The sequence below is a fragment of the Peromyscus maniculatus genome, chromosome 21 (genome assembly GCF_049852395.1).
Source record: "Peromyscus maniculatus bairdii isolate BWxNUB_F1_BW_parent chromosome 21, HU_Pman_BW_mat_3.1, whole genome shotgun sequence".
NCBI lineage: Eukaryota > Metazoa > Chordata > Mammalia > Rodentia > Cricetidae > Peromyscus > Peromyscus maniculatus.
In genome coordinates this window covers 59231241-59245682 of record NC_134872.1, presented here as the reverse complement: position 1 = coordinate 59245682, position 14442 = coordinate 59231241, and the positions used below count along the sequence as shown (strand labels likewise).

The following is a 14442-nucleotide window of genomic DNA, read 5'->3' as shown; positions in this document are numbered from 1 at the left end:
ATATTCAACTTATTGCAGACCATATGGGGACAAAAATAGAAAATTTTTATTTAAGTGTTAATCTCAATGATAGGGACACAGAGGAGAGCCGTTAAGCTTGTCAAAGAAGACAGTAGATTTTCAGACGTGTTCTAATGCAAATGAGTTTTTAAGATAAAAAGCTGAAGAAAAAGCATAATTCTCAACACCCTGGTCCTTGGGAAGGCAGCAGGGGATACTGGGACAGGTAACAAGGAAGGAAGTGAGTACGGGAGATGTGGAGGCCTCATTTTCTGTCCCATGAGACTCTAGCTGGTGAGTACTTCTTAAATATCCCTAGATAGGTTTTCAGATGGCATACCATCTATGCTCAGAGTACGTTCCATAGCCCATCTAAGAATGTCAAATGAGACATTCAAGAGCGGAGGACATGGCTCAACTCTTAAGACACACAGGGCTCTTGCATAGGACCAGTGTTCTATTCCCGGCACCCACTTTGGGCAGTTCAGAACTACTTTTAGCTCCACTTCCAGGAGATTTGATGGCCTCTTCTGGTCTCCATAGCATACACACAAACACACATGTTCATATATTCACTAAAAGACATATGCATACATATAAAATAAATATAAAATACACACACACACACACACACACACACACACACACACACACGAATGAGACAACTTCAACCTGAAAAATTACCCCCAAAAGCAACCCTTTCCACTGTGTGTCTACATTCCCAAAGCTTTTGTCATTGGAAAGCAATCAATTTCCTTTTTCTAAAAAAGCAACATTCCCAAACAAGTTAGGAATGTCTTCTGGCCGCCACCCCCAGTATACACAAACATGCACACACACACACACACACACACACACACTGAACAGTTCAGACTGCGGCATCCATAGCAAAGCTCACTAAATTAACTTTTGGCACCAATGTCACCAATGCCCCTGTAGGACAAGGGAATCACTTGACTAGGATATTCTGTTGTATGTTTCTTTCCATCCTTGTGAAAAATAATAGAGTTTCCTATCCACTTAACAGAAATTTTCCTTCAAAGGTCATGTAAAGAATGTTACTAATATTACCTAAATAATTTGGTTTCCAAAATAACTCTTGCCCTCTAAGCACATATCTTAAGAAATTGCTGAAAATCATGTAAATGACCCAAAGTAAGAGTTGTTTTTCCCAACCTTCTAGAAACACTTGTTTTTATTTCCGTTTTCCTAGAAACTTACTGGACAATATTTTCACAGATTTCTAACAACAGTTGTATGGTATGGGTAAGATTAAGTTTGTTTGTCTGGAAGGACTGGGAAAGAGAACAACTTAATAGTCATCGTTTATTTATTTATTTTTTTTTTTGCCATCTATATCTAAATATTGCAGCTATTCCCTATGCCCCAGTGGAGACTGTTATTCCCTATATAAGAACTAAGGAGCTGTATTGCATTCCATCTTTGTCTATATCATTACTTAAAAGGCGGTAGGCAACATCAGCTTTCATAGTATTTGTGTTATGTAATAGATCATATTCTCCCTCTCAGTAGTCACATTTATTGCTTATTTCAAGTTCCCTCTGCTTAAAGTTTACTTACGTTGTAATTTATCTTTGCTTTCAGTGAAGACACTCACTGTCTTCATCTAAAACCATCTCCAGTTTAGCTACTCCTTTAATGTATATGTGTATATATTATGAGTCAGAATCCTTATTTCTAAGAAAACGCAAAGAATTTACATTGCAATATTATTGGTACTGTAATCTAAAAAATATCAATTTACTAACACAAATGTAATAGCTACCAGCATTTTAGAGGTCACAGCCTTAGTTTGGATCAAGTTGGGTTTGATGGTAACAACAGCACTTGGAGTACAGAGACAAGTAGATTCCCTGGAGCTCCCTGGCCAGTCTGTCTAGATAAAATAGAACTCCAGGTTCAGTGAGAGACACTGTCTCAAAAGCCAATATGGAGAGCGATAGAGAAAGACACATGACCTCTAGATTCCACACATGCTTGGATACACATGTGCACATGCATGTACACACACAAACACACTGCCCTCGTTATGCTGTTATAAACTATTTCATGGTCTAAATCAATTAGATTATGGCATTTCATTCACTATAAAATTCTAGTCAATTTGCTAATAAACACAAGTTCCTGCTCTTCCTCAATATTGGCTCAACTATAGCCTATCTATTTTTTGCAAAGCAGAATAAAGAGCTTCTCTTTGATGACAATGTTGATTGCCCCCCCCAAAAAAAAAAAAAAAAAACCTCAAAGATTTGTAGTGATTTATTCAAGGTACAGTCCAGGCAAGTGTAGGCATGATCATGAGGGAATGAGGTGGGAAAGCAAGGCAATGTTTAGTTTGCACTTTACAGATAACCTCAGAGGGCAGTTGGAGCTTGATCACATCCTTTCAAGTCCCCTGGTTGAGCAGAAAGTGGTTACTGCTGAGAGCAGGAAACCTGCAGCATTCCTCCAGTGGCTGCGTTTGTCATGGGCTCAGATCTGCTTGTGGAGTCATTGAATTTCCAGCACCTCGGAAGATAGAAGTATGGATGCTGACTCCATTAGCTGTGAGGAGCCCTCAGTTAAATCTCATAGGTCCCTGCAAAACAACATTGTTGAAAACAGGAAAGTAGGTACCAAGGAGGTTGGCCGGGATCCCAGTAATGTCTGCTGTTAACCTTGGAGTCAAGTCCTATACCTAGAGTCCTGTGGTTTGGGTTCAGCACAAAGGTACCAGAAGGTGGGGGAAGTCAAGGCAAAAGAGCTCTCTGGGGGAAGCAAGACAATGTGGTCTCCTCTCCTAGGCCCTCTTTCCCTCCCCTCCTTTCTCCTCTCCTCTCCCCTTCAATGTTGTTTATACCTCATCTTTGTTCATGTGCCTCATATCTAAGGCAGCAATCGGCAGAGGTTTTGAGTTACCTAGACTTCCGTCCCTTGCCATATCAGTTGTGATTAAAATTCCAAAATACCACTTGTAACTATGTTGAGACAATTTTAATGGGTTGTTCAATTATCCTTCATCTAGTACTATCCTGGAAGAAAGAATAGGAAACCGCCAAACATTCTGGACCCAATCTCTTCAATTCCTCTGTGTCATTATGGAGTAGGGGGAGCCACAGGAGCAGGGGACTCTGTTACAGCAAAATGCCCATTGCTGCTTTTCTCAATCCCTTGGGCAGGCTACCTCACAAGAGCTCCCAGCGTCTACATAGGATTTGAGCAACTAGCCTAAGAATCTGCTTTTATTTGGAGGCAATTCGTTTTAACTAGTGGTTGGTAATTTTGTCATTTTGAAGTCCTAAACTTCTTGAGCCTCCTTAGCCACACTTGGAAACCATAGCAGAATATAAATGTTCTCATGGGAGTCCTCGGAAACGTGTCTGAAGCTCAGGGAGCAAAGGCAGGTATGTGAAAGTGCCCGAGAGAAGCTGGGTTCCTGCCTCTCCCCTACTGCTTACTTCCTGGCAGAGGACTTAGATATGAAAGGGCATGAGAAAAGCAGCCAGAGTCTAGGAGTGTTTAATAAGTATATCCTAAAAGTGATGCTTTTGACAATTTAACTCAGAACAAGTTAAATGTGTTTTGTAAGCATCAAGTGGATTTGATGCACAAAAAAAAGGGCAAAAAAAATTGATAAAGAAACTTCATCTGGCCTGTGTGAAAACCTTTCAGACAGGTTTATATTAGAAATTACATGTTAGTTCTGAGTTGTGCCTCACTGCCTCTTATGTAGTCAGAGGCACTTAAGATATTTAGTAAAGCAGGCAATGTACTTCAAATTAATTTTATTTACTTGTATCTTCATTGCATGGGTTGTTTAAGATGTGACCACATTACGGTTTTCAGTTCCTAGCTGTGTAGCAGTTTTCACATTCATGTTGATAACAGAGCAGATCGCTCAATGATTTTGCACTTCATGGTCTTACTCCATAATCAGCTGTAGAAAAAAAAGCACTCTTGATAGAAGCAATTTGATCGTGCTGTGTTTCTGAGTGAGAAACAGGGGGAGGGAACAGGAGGAGGGGAGAGGGAGGGGGAGAGAGAGAGAGAGAGAGAGAGAGAGAGAGAGAGGGAGGGAGGGAGGGAGGGAGGGAGAGAGAGAGAGAGAGAGAGAGAGAGAGAGAGAGAGAGAGAGAGAGAGAGAGAGAGAGAGAGAGAGAGAGAGTGTTCACTGAGAGGTCTGATAAATATCCACCCAGCGACAGAAGGAGTCATTCAAGCCAGATCAACACTTCTTTGGCGCTTGCTTTTCCCCTGGGAAGGACTTACTGCTGATACTTAATTTGATTCAAGAGAAACAAGGTAAGTCATTGTTCTTGTTTGCATTTACTAAATCCTAAGAAGAATGTGTGGGTTAATTTGTAACTTTTCCTAAAGCTTAAACTAGAAGACAAAACCTTGTATTTTCCTAAATCCTTCAGTGATACAGAACTGTTTTCAAAGGTATTATTCTCAAGATCACCAGTAACTGAATGAAAAGAGAGAGAAAAAAAATAGTATGTTATGCCCTGGCTGAATTACTTTCAGAGGGATGTTGCAATGGCCAGTCTACTTGGATAACCATACTTCTCAAACGTGATTAACTTTAAAGCTAAAGTCACTGGATTTTAAAGCTGAAGTTCAGAGATGCTTACACTCACTGCTACCAAATACTCTTGTACTATTCCAAAGTTTCAGTGTTCTTTAAAGCTGCTTCATTCCTGTTCCAAATTGTCAGCTCTCTTACATGTCACAGAGCCTGTTTACACACAAGTGAATGTCACTGCTTGGTATGGGCATTTCTTTTGGAAATTAAGAAATACATTTGACTTTGCATTTTGAAATAATAACACATGTTTTCCTAGCTGGAGTCCAAAATGCCCTTTGTTTTTGTTATGCTCAGGCAAAAACCAGGGAAGGGTAACTTGTTAGATCACAGGAAAACAAGCTTATGAATAATTTGATGGAATCTGGCAAGTGGATTTAAGGGAGGTTATTGTCGGGGGTGAGAGGGGAAAACAGAGGGTAGGGTGAGTGAAACCAGAGTATTATGCACATGTATGAGACTGTCCAGGATTAAATTTAATACAAATTTGTTTCTTTTGGTCTTGAGATAATGTACACGGAGATGTATGCTCTGATAACTTTATCCTGATTCTTTTTTGGCTTGTTCACATGCTGATGTCACAGTGGGAATGAAATTGAACGTGTCTCGTCGTCACTTGCACTTGTGCTGAGGCTATGCTGAGAACACTCTTAAAAGGACAGTTTCACATCTGTGTATTCAAAACCAGTGCTCTTCCCTAACAGCTAATCTACATGGCAACATCAGTCTTCACCAGCAGCTCCCTTCATGGCTTCTAAGACCGCTTTAAAATCAGGCTCTAATGGAAGATGTTTCGCCTGTTTAGGGGTGTAGCTTCCATTTTTGTTTATACCTTTGATGCTCTGACTAATACTTGTATGGAATTAATTAGCTCAACATTTAACGTCCACCTTCAGGAGCAGGGATTATGCATGGAATGAAAGCATAAATACACTTAGGATGGCTGTAATACGTTTTGGGATTTATTTGTTCCCTCTCCTAATTCCCGATACAGTTCCAGTCATCTGTCTTGAAAGGAATCCTAGCATCTGTTTAGTTTTATCCCATCATTGCCCTTAGCCAACCTGGCGAAATGCCTCTTGCTTCTTATCTGAGCTTCCTTACAAGTGGCAAGAGATTGTTTTTCCATCTCAGTGACTAGGTTCCTCTTTTTCTCCCTCACAGTTTAAAACTGGAGTAAGAGCAACAGTACAGAATCAGTGTTGTCTGCATTTTTTTTTTAACTTAATTGAAAGTTAATGGATTTTTTTGGCTTCTCTGAGGAAATTACAAAGGCAATGTTCTGTGTTGTCATAACTGAAATCTAGTCAGTAACTGTCTTAGTTGGGGTTTCTATTGATGTGATGAAACACCATGACTAAAAGCAACTTGGGGAGGAAAGGGTTTATTTGGCTTATGCTTCCACATCACTGTTCATCTCTGCAGGGAGTCAGGGTAGGTACTAAACAGGACAGGAACCTGGAGGCAGGAGCTGATGCAGAGGCCATGGATAGGTGCTGTTTATTGGCTTCCTCGGTCTACTCTCTTCTAGAACAGAGCACCACCAGCCCAGAGGTGGCACCACCCACAATGGACTGAGACCTCCCCCCATCAATCACCCCAGCAGGCTTGCCTACATCCTGGTCTTGAGGAAATACTTTCTCAATGAACATTTTCTCCTATCAGATGACTATAGCTTGTGTCAAGTAGACACAAAACTATTCAGCACAATTGACCCCTTGTCAGCTTGACACACAAAAACATCATTGTTAAGCCCCAACTTTTCCTTTCTTATTCATCTCCAAGATCATACATTAATATCAACATCATAATATAAAACATCTTCAAATTGAAAAAAGTCCTACAAATCTTACAAAGTACCTCACCTAGTAGACATTTCCTGTGGAACATTCTCAACAAACCATTGTGATCATTAGTGCTAAGGAAGAGATAAAGGGAGGTGTGTGTATTCAGACAAAGATTTAGAGATGGGTAAAGGTGTATTATGTATGTATCATTATTGTCAAGTTTCCATAAATCAGACCAGAGCCAATTACCAATTTGTTAACTGGGGAATAATGAATATAGTCTTTTAGAAAGCATCATCCATGGAGATTAGGATTATCAAGCAAGTTCAATGGAGAACTCATTGGGAGTCTTAAAGACTTGCGAGAGAAATGATAAGAAGATCATTCCAGGTGGGTTATATGGTATAGGAGAAGCTCTGGCAGAGAAAATGCAATAAATGGATGAAGAAGAGCTGGGATGTTACCACTACATTCAGCGGACATTTCTTTTAGTGGTTAGGTAAAGGTAAACATGACAGAGTGGATGAGAACTGAGCACAGGTGTCCTGCAGATAAAGTACTTGAATATGAGAAAGCTGATGGAAGCAGAACCATGTTCCAAATGCCGTCTCTAGGAAAGCTGTCTGCCACAGTTGTACAAAGCCACCTGAAACAGCAAGACCTCAGGACATAGACACTAAGGAAAAAGAGCTAGGGGCTGAAATAGTTAAGAACCCCAATCATATTTTGATAGTGATCATGAGAGCCATGCCCTAATGGATATAGGAAATTTATAGAAGGGCCTATGAAGTGACCTTACAGTCTACCACAAAAGCAGAATCTGTAGGAGATGTATGCAAATAGGTTAATATCATAAGCAGTTGGATTTCAGAAGCTGTAAAAAGCTACAACAAGCCATGAAAGATGGGCAGGATAGAGTTCTGATGCACCAGATGAATTTGCAGTCCTGGGTAGAATGTCTGCTTCCCCAAGGAAACCTCAACTTCACTCTGAAGGATGGACATCAGACCCATCTGCGTTACCAAAAATTAGTCCATTTCTTTATAAGGTTCATGGATTATTGTCTCAAGTCTTAGCTACAAAATGATCTTTATAACACCTATGTTTGGTTACATAACCAGGGAATGAGGAAGTTGGAGAGATGTCTCAGTGGTTAAGATTGCTTTCGGCTCTTGCAGAGACTGGAGTTTGGTTCTCAACACTCAGGTTAGGCCTCTTACATTGCTTGTACCTTCAGCTCCAGAGGATCTGAGTCTCCTAGCCTTCCCAGATACCTGAACTCACATGTACATAGCCACACACAGGTAGACACATACATACGTATAATTAGATATAATAAAAATACATATTTTTTAAAGTAACTGGGAATTGTAGACTGACCATGGTGAGACATGATAAACCACAAAGTGCTGTGAAGTTTAAGGTGCTCGAAGGGATTTTCTAGATGAAATTAGAGAAATCTATTAGATGTGAGGAACCAAAACCTGAGACATTATGGAGATGAGAGTGCAGCCGTGAGAGCTATTCACTGAGAAATGTGCCAAATAGCCAATGAAGAATCTCATTGACAACTGCAGAGCCTCTGCATTAGAGGGGATTTAGCAGAGAAGGCATTCTTTATGAGCAGGTAAAAGGAGAATTAACTAAAAACCAAGAGGCAGAAGGTCAGATATCTAAGAAAAGAACCACAACACAATATAGACCTAGCGGTCCCTCTCGTTGCCATGATTCCTCACTGGTTTTCTGAGATTTCACGTTGTTGCCTGTGGTTCCCCTGCTTTACTCCTGATTGGGCAATGTTGCTGCCAGATTACCAAACAGAATTTTTACAGAAAATATGGTATTAGTTTTATCTTTTAAAAAAAGGATTATTTTTATGAATTGTACAGTTTTATTAATATTTTAATAAAAATAAATATCCCATTCCTCCTTTAATTAGCTGTTCTCAACCTATGAGTTGTGACCCCCTTGGGGGAAGAATGACCCTTTCACAGTGGTCACCTAAGAACATCAGAAAACACAGATATTTATGTTAAGATTGATAACAGTAGCAAAATTACAACTAAGAAGTAGCAATGAAAATAATTTTATGGTTGGGGGTCACCACAATATGAGGAACTGTATTAAAGGGTCATAGCATTAGGCAGGTTAAGAACCACTGTTTTAACTCTTCCTAAGTGCCATCACTCCATGCTGTCTCATGTCCTCCCCACTCCTTTTCAAATGGATGCTTTCTTTTTGTCTGATTACTAGTGTTACATATATATATATATGTATATATATATATATATAGAGAGAGAGAGAGAGAGAGAGAGCTGAGGTAAGTGTGGCTTGGGCGTCTATAATTGCAAGGATGCCCTCTTAGCATTGGATAAGCAATTAGGGGGTTCATCCCACCCTGGAGTTTCTCCCTTCAGTAGTCAGTAGTTGTCTGTAGTTTTTTTCTAGGGGTGGACCCCATGAGACTCCTCACTTCAGCATTAGCATGTCTATTGATCTTGTCATTATTTAGGCAATGATAGTGTTGAGGTTCATGAACATAACTTCCCTGTGTTTCCTAGGGGGCAACATCTCATACTTCCTGATTCTTTGAGGTTTTTTTTTATTATTTCTTTTATCTTTAATATTATAGTATAATTACATTATTTCTTCCTTCCCTTTCCTCCCTCCAAACACACCCATATACCTCTCCTTGCTGTCTTTCAAATGTCACGGCCCATTTTTTCCATTAATTGTTGTTACATGCATATAGGTGTATATAAATACATATAAATCCCCGAAGACAACCTGCTCAGTCTGTATAACGTTACTTTTATGCATGTTTTCCAGGCTGATCACTTGGTAACTGGAAAACCAATTGGTGTGCATTTCCTTAAGGAGGCCTGCATCTTTTGCTTTTACCATTCTTTAGTTGGCTGTAGTTCTTTGTGTAGGGTTGAGGTCTCATGGCTTTTCCCCAGTCAGTCCACTTTAGCACGTCTTTTGCTATTGTCCTTGTTCAGTTCATATTTCAGGACTCATGTTGAGGAGATTTATTGGTGTAGCTTCTGGCATTATTAGAAGACACAATCTCATAGAAAACTCCCTGATCCTCTGGCTCTTACAATTCTTTCTTTACTTCTTCTGCAATGGTCCTTGAGTCTTGGGTTCAGGTATTACGTTGCAGATATTTCTGATAGGGCTGGGCCTTGTGATTTACAACCAGTTGTGGTTTTCTCGAATGGTCTCTGTTTGCTACAAAGAAAATCTTCTTTGAATAGAGTTGAGCACTACCGTTATCTGTAAGCATACAGATAAGTTTTAGAAAGCAGTTAGTCATTATGCTGGTCTAGTCATGTGGTGGAAGTAGGTTCTTTTCTAACTCCATGTCCTCACTAGATTCAAGTAACTGGTTAGTACCAGACATGATTTCCCTCGTGTTGAGAAAGGCTTACGTCCAATTAGACAACTATAGGTTTCCACCAAGATATGAGTATCACTGTTGCACCTTTAGGAAATTCTTTTCTATGCTGGTCTTTATTATAGTTCATAGGACCATGTAGGACTATTGACTGCATCCCTTCCTTGTTAGCTTGCTGGTATAGCACTTTGTGGTATAGCACTACACCAAAATATGTTTTCTACTATAGTACTGTGAAGGCTAGTCATCAGGAGGAAGGCTTTCCAGCTAGATCCTGCTCAAGTGTTCTCAGTCCTGTGTCCGGAGTATGCCCTGTCTTCAGCAATAGGGATGTACCTTCTGCTTCTGAGACGCAACCAAAGCCAATAGCAATAACCTGTATTGTTTCGGGAGTCGTTTAGACTATCCTGACCAAAAACAGGGATAGAAGTTTCTCTTGCCTGGTACTGGGATTTCTGTTAGATAGTCTATGGATCTTGTAGGGAACATTGACAGTCCCAGTGGAATAACTTGTTTAAGATATATATATTTAGATGTTATAAAATAATTCAATTCCTTGATGCTTTATCAAACATCCTTAGTACATTTTCTCATTTCTTTTTCATCAAGTATGTGAGAGAGAGCTACATGTGAGTTCAGTGCCTATGAAGGCCATAAGAGGGTATTGGAGCCGCCACTCGCATGTGCAAAAGCTCCGCAGGCATTCCGACGCGCGCATGCGCATACACACACACACACACACACACACACACACACACACACACACACACACACACACAAGCAAGTAAGAAACAGATCACAGATCTTTCACCCTCTGCTAGAACAGTACATGCTCTTACCCCATGAACCATCTCCAGCCTGTAAGGTAGTAGCTTTCACTGTGAACTTGGACAGTACAGTTAAAAGATGATAGATAAGATGACTCTAGATGGCAAGTATTTAAACAGAGCAAACGACAAAAACAGGCGCCGGGACAGAATGACTTAACTAGAAAGGTCCCCCTGGACTGTCACTCAACAGTCTTGCCTGTCCTTCACCATCCTCATCTGTCTAGCAATTTTTTGTTTGAATTTTACTTTCAAAAAATCGAGCAAGCATCTCCATGAAAAGTTCTTTAGTCCCAGTAGAAATGCCGATGTGGCCCTTTGTCCACTAAAGATTATTTTCCACCTGAAATAGAAATTATTACCTGGTTTCCTCCAATTGTGACCATCGGCTCCTCTAAGTTTCAAATCTGTAAGCCTTGTACTAACCATGTATGTACCTGTTTGTGTGCGTGCATTCATGTGTGCACCTGAGTGTGTACAGATGAAACAAAACTATGAGCATTTATCCATGTGTATGAGAAAATGGAAAACATGTAAAAGGTTGCCACATATATGAATATTTCTTCCCTGAGACAATAGAGAGCTGGAAGGAGTCAAGAATCAAGGGAAGTCCATTGGAGGAAAAGATACATGTGCGCGCACGGGCGCGCATCATAAAAAGAGAAATTCAGGCATTTCTGGAGTTTAAACGTTAAAAGTAAAGACAGTGAGGTGGAGAAGAAAAGAATATGAGTGTATGAGAGGAATGCTGGGATGGAGGAGGGTGAATGTTATTCTAATAGAATGCTTGCAGAAGGGCAAATGCCATTCTAATACAGATGTGTGTCCGGGGGAGGATTTTTTTGGAAAGGAGACAGGGTGTCATAAACAGTCTGTCCAGGATTATAAAAAGCCAATGGGTATCAGAGAAAACTTTTCCTGGAAAAATGTTTGTTCTTGTTTACTTTTTTAAAAAATGTCAACCTTAATCTAAAGCATTCTAAATTACTTGTAAGATTAAAACTTTTCTTTCTTGCCAGGCGGTAGTGGCACTCGCCTTTAATTCCAGCACTCGGGAGGCAGAGGCAGGCAGATCTCTGTGAGTTCGAGGCCAGCCTGGTCTACAGAGTGAGAGCCAGGAAAGGCACTAAAGCTACACAGAAAAACCCTTTCTCGAAAAAAAATCAAAAAAACAAAATCAAAAAAGAAAATTTTCTTTCTTTTCTTGTGCCCTTCCTTTCTGTCCCCCCTTCCTCCCTCCTTCCTTCCTTGTCTCTCTCCTTTATGTAATCTGAAGTCTGTTGAGTGTCCGTGAAAAATAGTTTAATGTATCTTTCAACTGTGTACCCTGTCTTGGCTGCATGCAGTCCTTTAGAAGTACTAGTGAGTCAAAGTGTGTCCCAGACAAAAACTTGTGAGTCACTCTGCTGATGACTTTTCTCTTGAAATATTTATATTATCCTGTGGAAAACCGTGTTATGCAAATTCTAAACTATGAAAATCTAAAGCTCAATGTCTTTCCCTCCAGTAAGTGGCTGTTAGGAGAACTTGATCAAGAGGGGAAGCATCATCCAGAAATTGAATTTTACAACTTCATGTTTGTCTCACTGTATGCTTGTAAATGGGTAGTTTTATACCCTCTAAGAATTGAGTAACATCTCCCCTAGAACACCAGAATCAGGTGAAGCACAGAGGAGAAAAACATAAATTTACCTACTGGTGTTATGCACATTCTGAACCCCTGGATGGTTTTCAGGGGACAGTCAGAAGCACAGAGCAGGATACCACCCACCAGTGTGAAGATCATTGGGGTCCTTTAGAAGCAGCCTGGCCACGGCCCAGTGAACTGCAAAGCAAATAGTCTAACTTAAAACTACTGGATTTTAGTTTTCATTCTGCCATTCACTTTGTGACAGTGACAGAATTATCTAACATCTGTCATACTCAATTTCTTTATCATTAAGCGGAAATAATTTTGCAAATAGCAATGTTCTGTATAAACATAATAATTTTGTGATAGGCAATGTACCCAGGATGTAGTCTAGAATAGCTTGAGCTCACGAATTGCATGCACATGTAAGAATAAGGTAGCAATTGGAATAGCTGTTTCAAAACAAGCAGAAAAAAATGTCCAGGCTCAGGATTATAAGTCCCCTGACTCTGGAAGCCTGCTGAAAATTACTACATCAGAGCTCCCATCTCTGGACATGCTGTACCTGTGGGCTTGTGATCATTCCTTCCCACATCAATACTGCGGTACAGTGTCCTTGGGAAGCAAAATCAAGAAAATGGTTTCTTTAAGCAAAATGTCTACACGTGGAAACCTTTGTTTTTCAAGTTTTAGGGCTGTTTTAGATCTAGCCTAAATTAGTGTAACCCACTTATCCACTATCATTTCAAGGTTTTCAGCTCAATGTTAATCTTCAAAGTACATTGTTAATACTGCATCAATCTTAAAAATGCATCAAGAAAAATCATTTAATATGCTTGTAAATTTTCTTCTCTTCCAATGATAGGGTGTCATGCTTGATTTTAGCTCGTATGATAGTGTCTTTCTTCTAAGAACAGCTCTCAACTCCAGCCTTAATTGAGGTGATTTGCTCCCATTTGTTTAAGTGCAACTAAACTAGATTACATGTCTTTGTGGTTCACAGAGCACATCTCCAATCCATCCAACTGTTAGAACTCTCCTTGTACACAGTGAAGTTAAGATAATGTCTTCGGAGTAGGAAGTAGAATCTGGAAAGCAGAGAGACAGAAAGTAACGGACTCTCTAAGGATGTAAAATTAGCAACAACAATGTGTCCAGTTACTTTCCTATCCTTATTTTGTTGGCATTTTCAGTCTATTAATGCTCATATGTTTGCTTAGAAATACCCATTGTAGTCCCACAGAATCAATAAACACAGTTCTTGGCTCAGTTCAGTTAATTGCCTAGCATGTAAGAACTCCTGTTCTGGTGAGGAGACTATCAATCCACCATGTTTTCCTTTCACTTTTTAGGCATTGCATATTCCAACTTATTACCTAGATCTCAAAAGACGAAGGTAGCAGTATGTAAACACATGGTATTATTTAATATTTAAAACTGATGTTATTAACATTAACCTTATTAGCTATTTAACTTTTAATCCTGTATGATAACAATATTCACCACCAAATGTTTTCATCTTATTTCCTGAATTTTCTTTCTGTCTAGGGACATGCAACTGTATATTTTGCTTTTTAATATCTATTTTTACCATAGTCAGTGAAGAAGCAGTTTCTAGTAGTTTCTTGAATCTCCTAGGAAACAAAATTCAGGACAAATCAAAATTTCATATATAAATTATATCATTCCTGGTCATAGTCAGTCACTCTTCATGACTGACACACAGCCTACCTTTCTGGTCAGAAAGGGATGATTTATTATAGATGCTTCCTCATTTGACTATTTTATTGTAAGAGGGCTCATCAGACAGACTCACCCTAAGTTGACAGTGTGTATGCATATGTGTGTGTTTGTGTGTGTGGGATATGTACAGGCATTGTGTGTGTGTGTGTGTGTGTGTGTGTGTGTGTGTGTGTGTGTGTGTGTGTGTGTGTGTTCATATATGCCAGTCTAAGTGAGGCCACAGGGCAGTAACAGGTCTCATTCCACAGGAACCACCTCATTTGTTTATTTGAAGCAAGGTCTCTCACTGAAACATGAATCTGGCAATAAGGCTAAGTCCACTGGCTGTGGAGCTGCAGGGATCTTCCTGTCTCTGTTTTCCCAGCACTAGGGGTACAAGCTGTGGCCACCAAGCCAGGCTTTTTGGGTGGGCACTAGAGAATCAACCTCAAGTCTTCTTCATGTTTTCACAACAGTCATTTCCATGACTG

The 14442-nt window shown here is 39.8% G+C and overlaps 1 protein-coding gene across 25 annotated transcripts in view; it reads left to right on the top strand.

The window, feature by feature from the left end:
• The window catches only part of Rims1 (regulating synaptic membrane exocytosis 1), a 480632-nt gene that overhangs the window by 446049 nt on the left and 20141 nt on the right, over positions 1–14442 (top strand). The window contains exon 1 of one of the 25 annotated variants that reach the window (XM_076557943.1): positions 4154–4302. The exons of the other annotated variants lie outside the window; for them this stretch is intronic. The gene's annotated coding sequence lies outside the window, so the exon portion shown is untranslated. Of the gene's footprint in view, positions 1–4153; positions 4303–14442 lie in introns of those variants that run through there. 25 annotated transcript variants of the gene reach the window in all.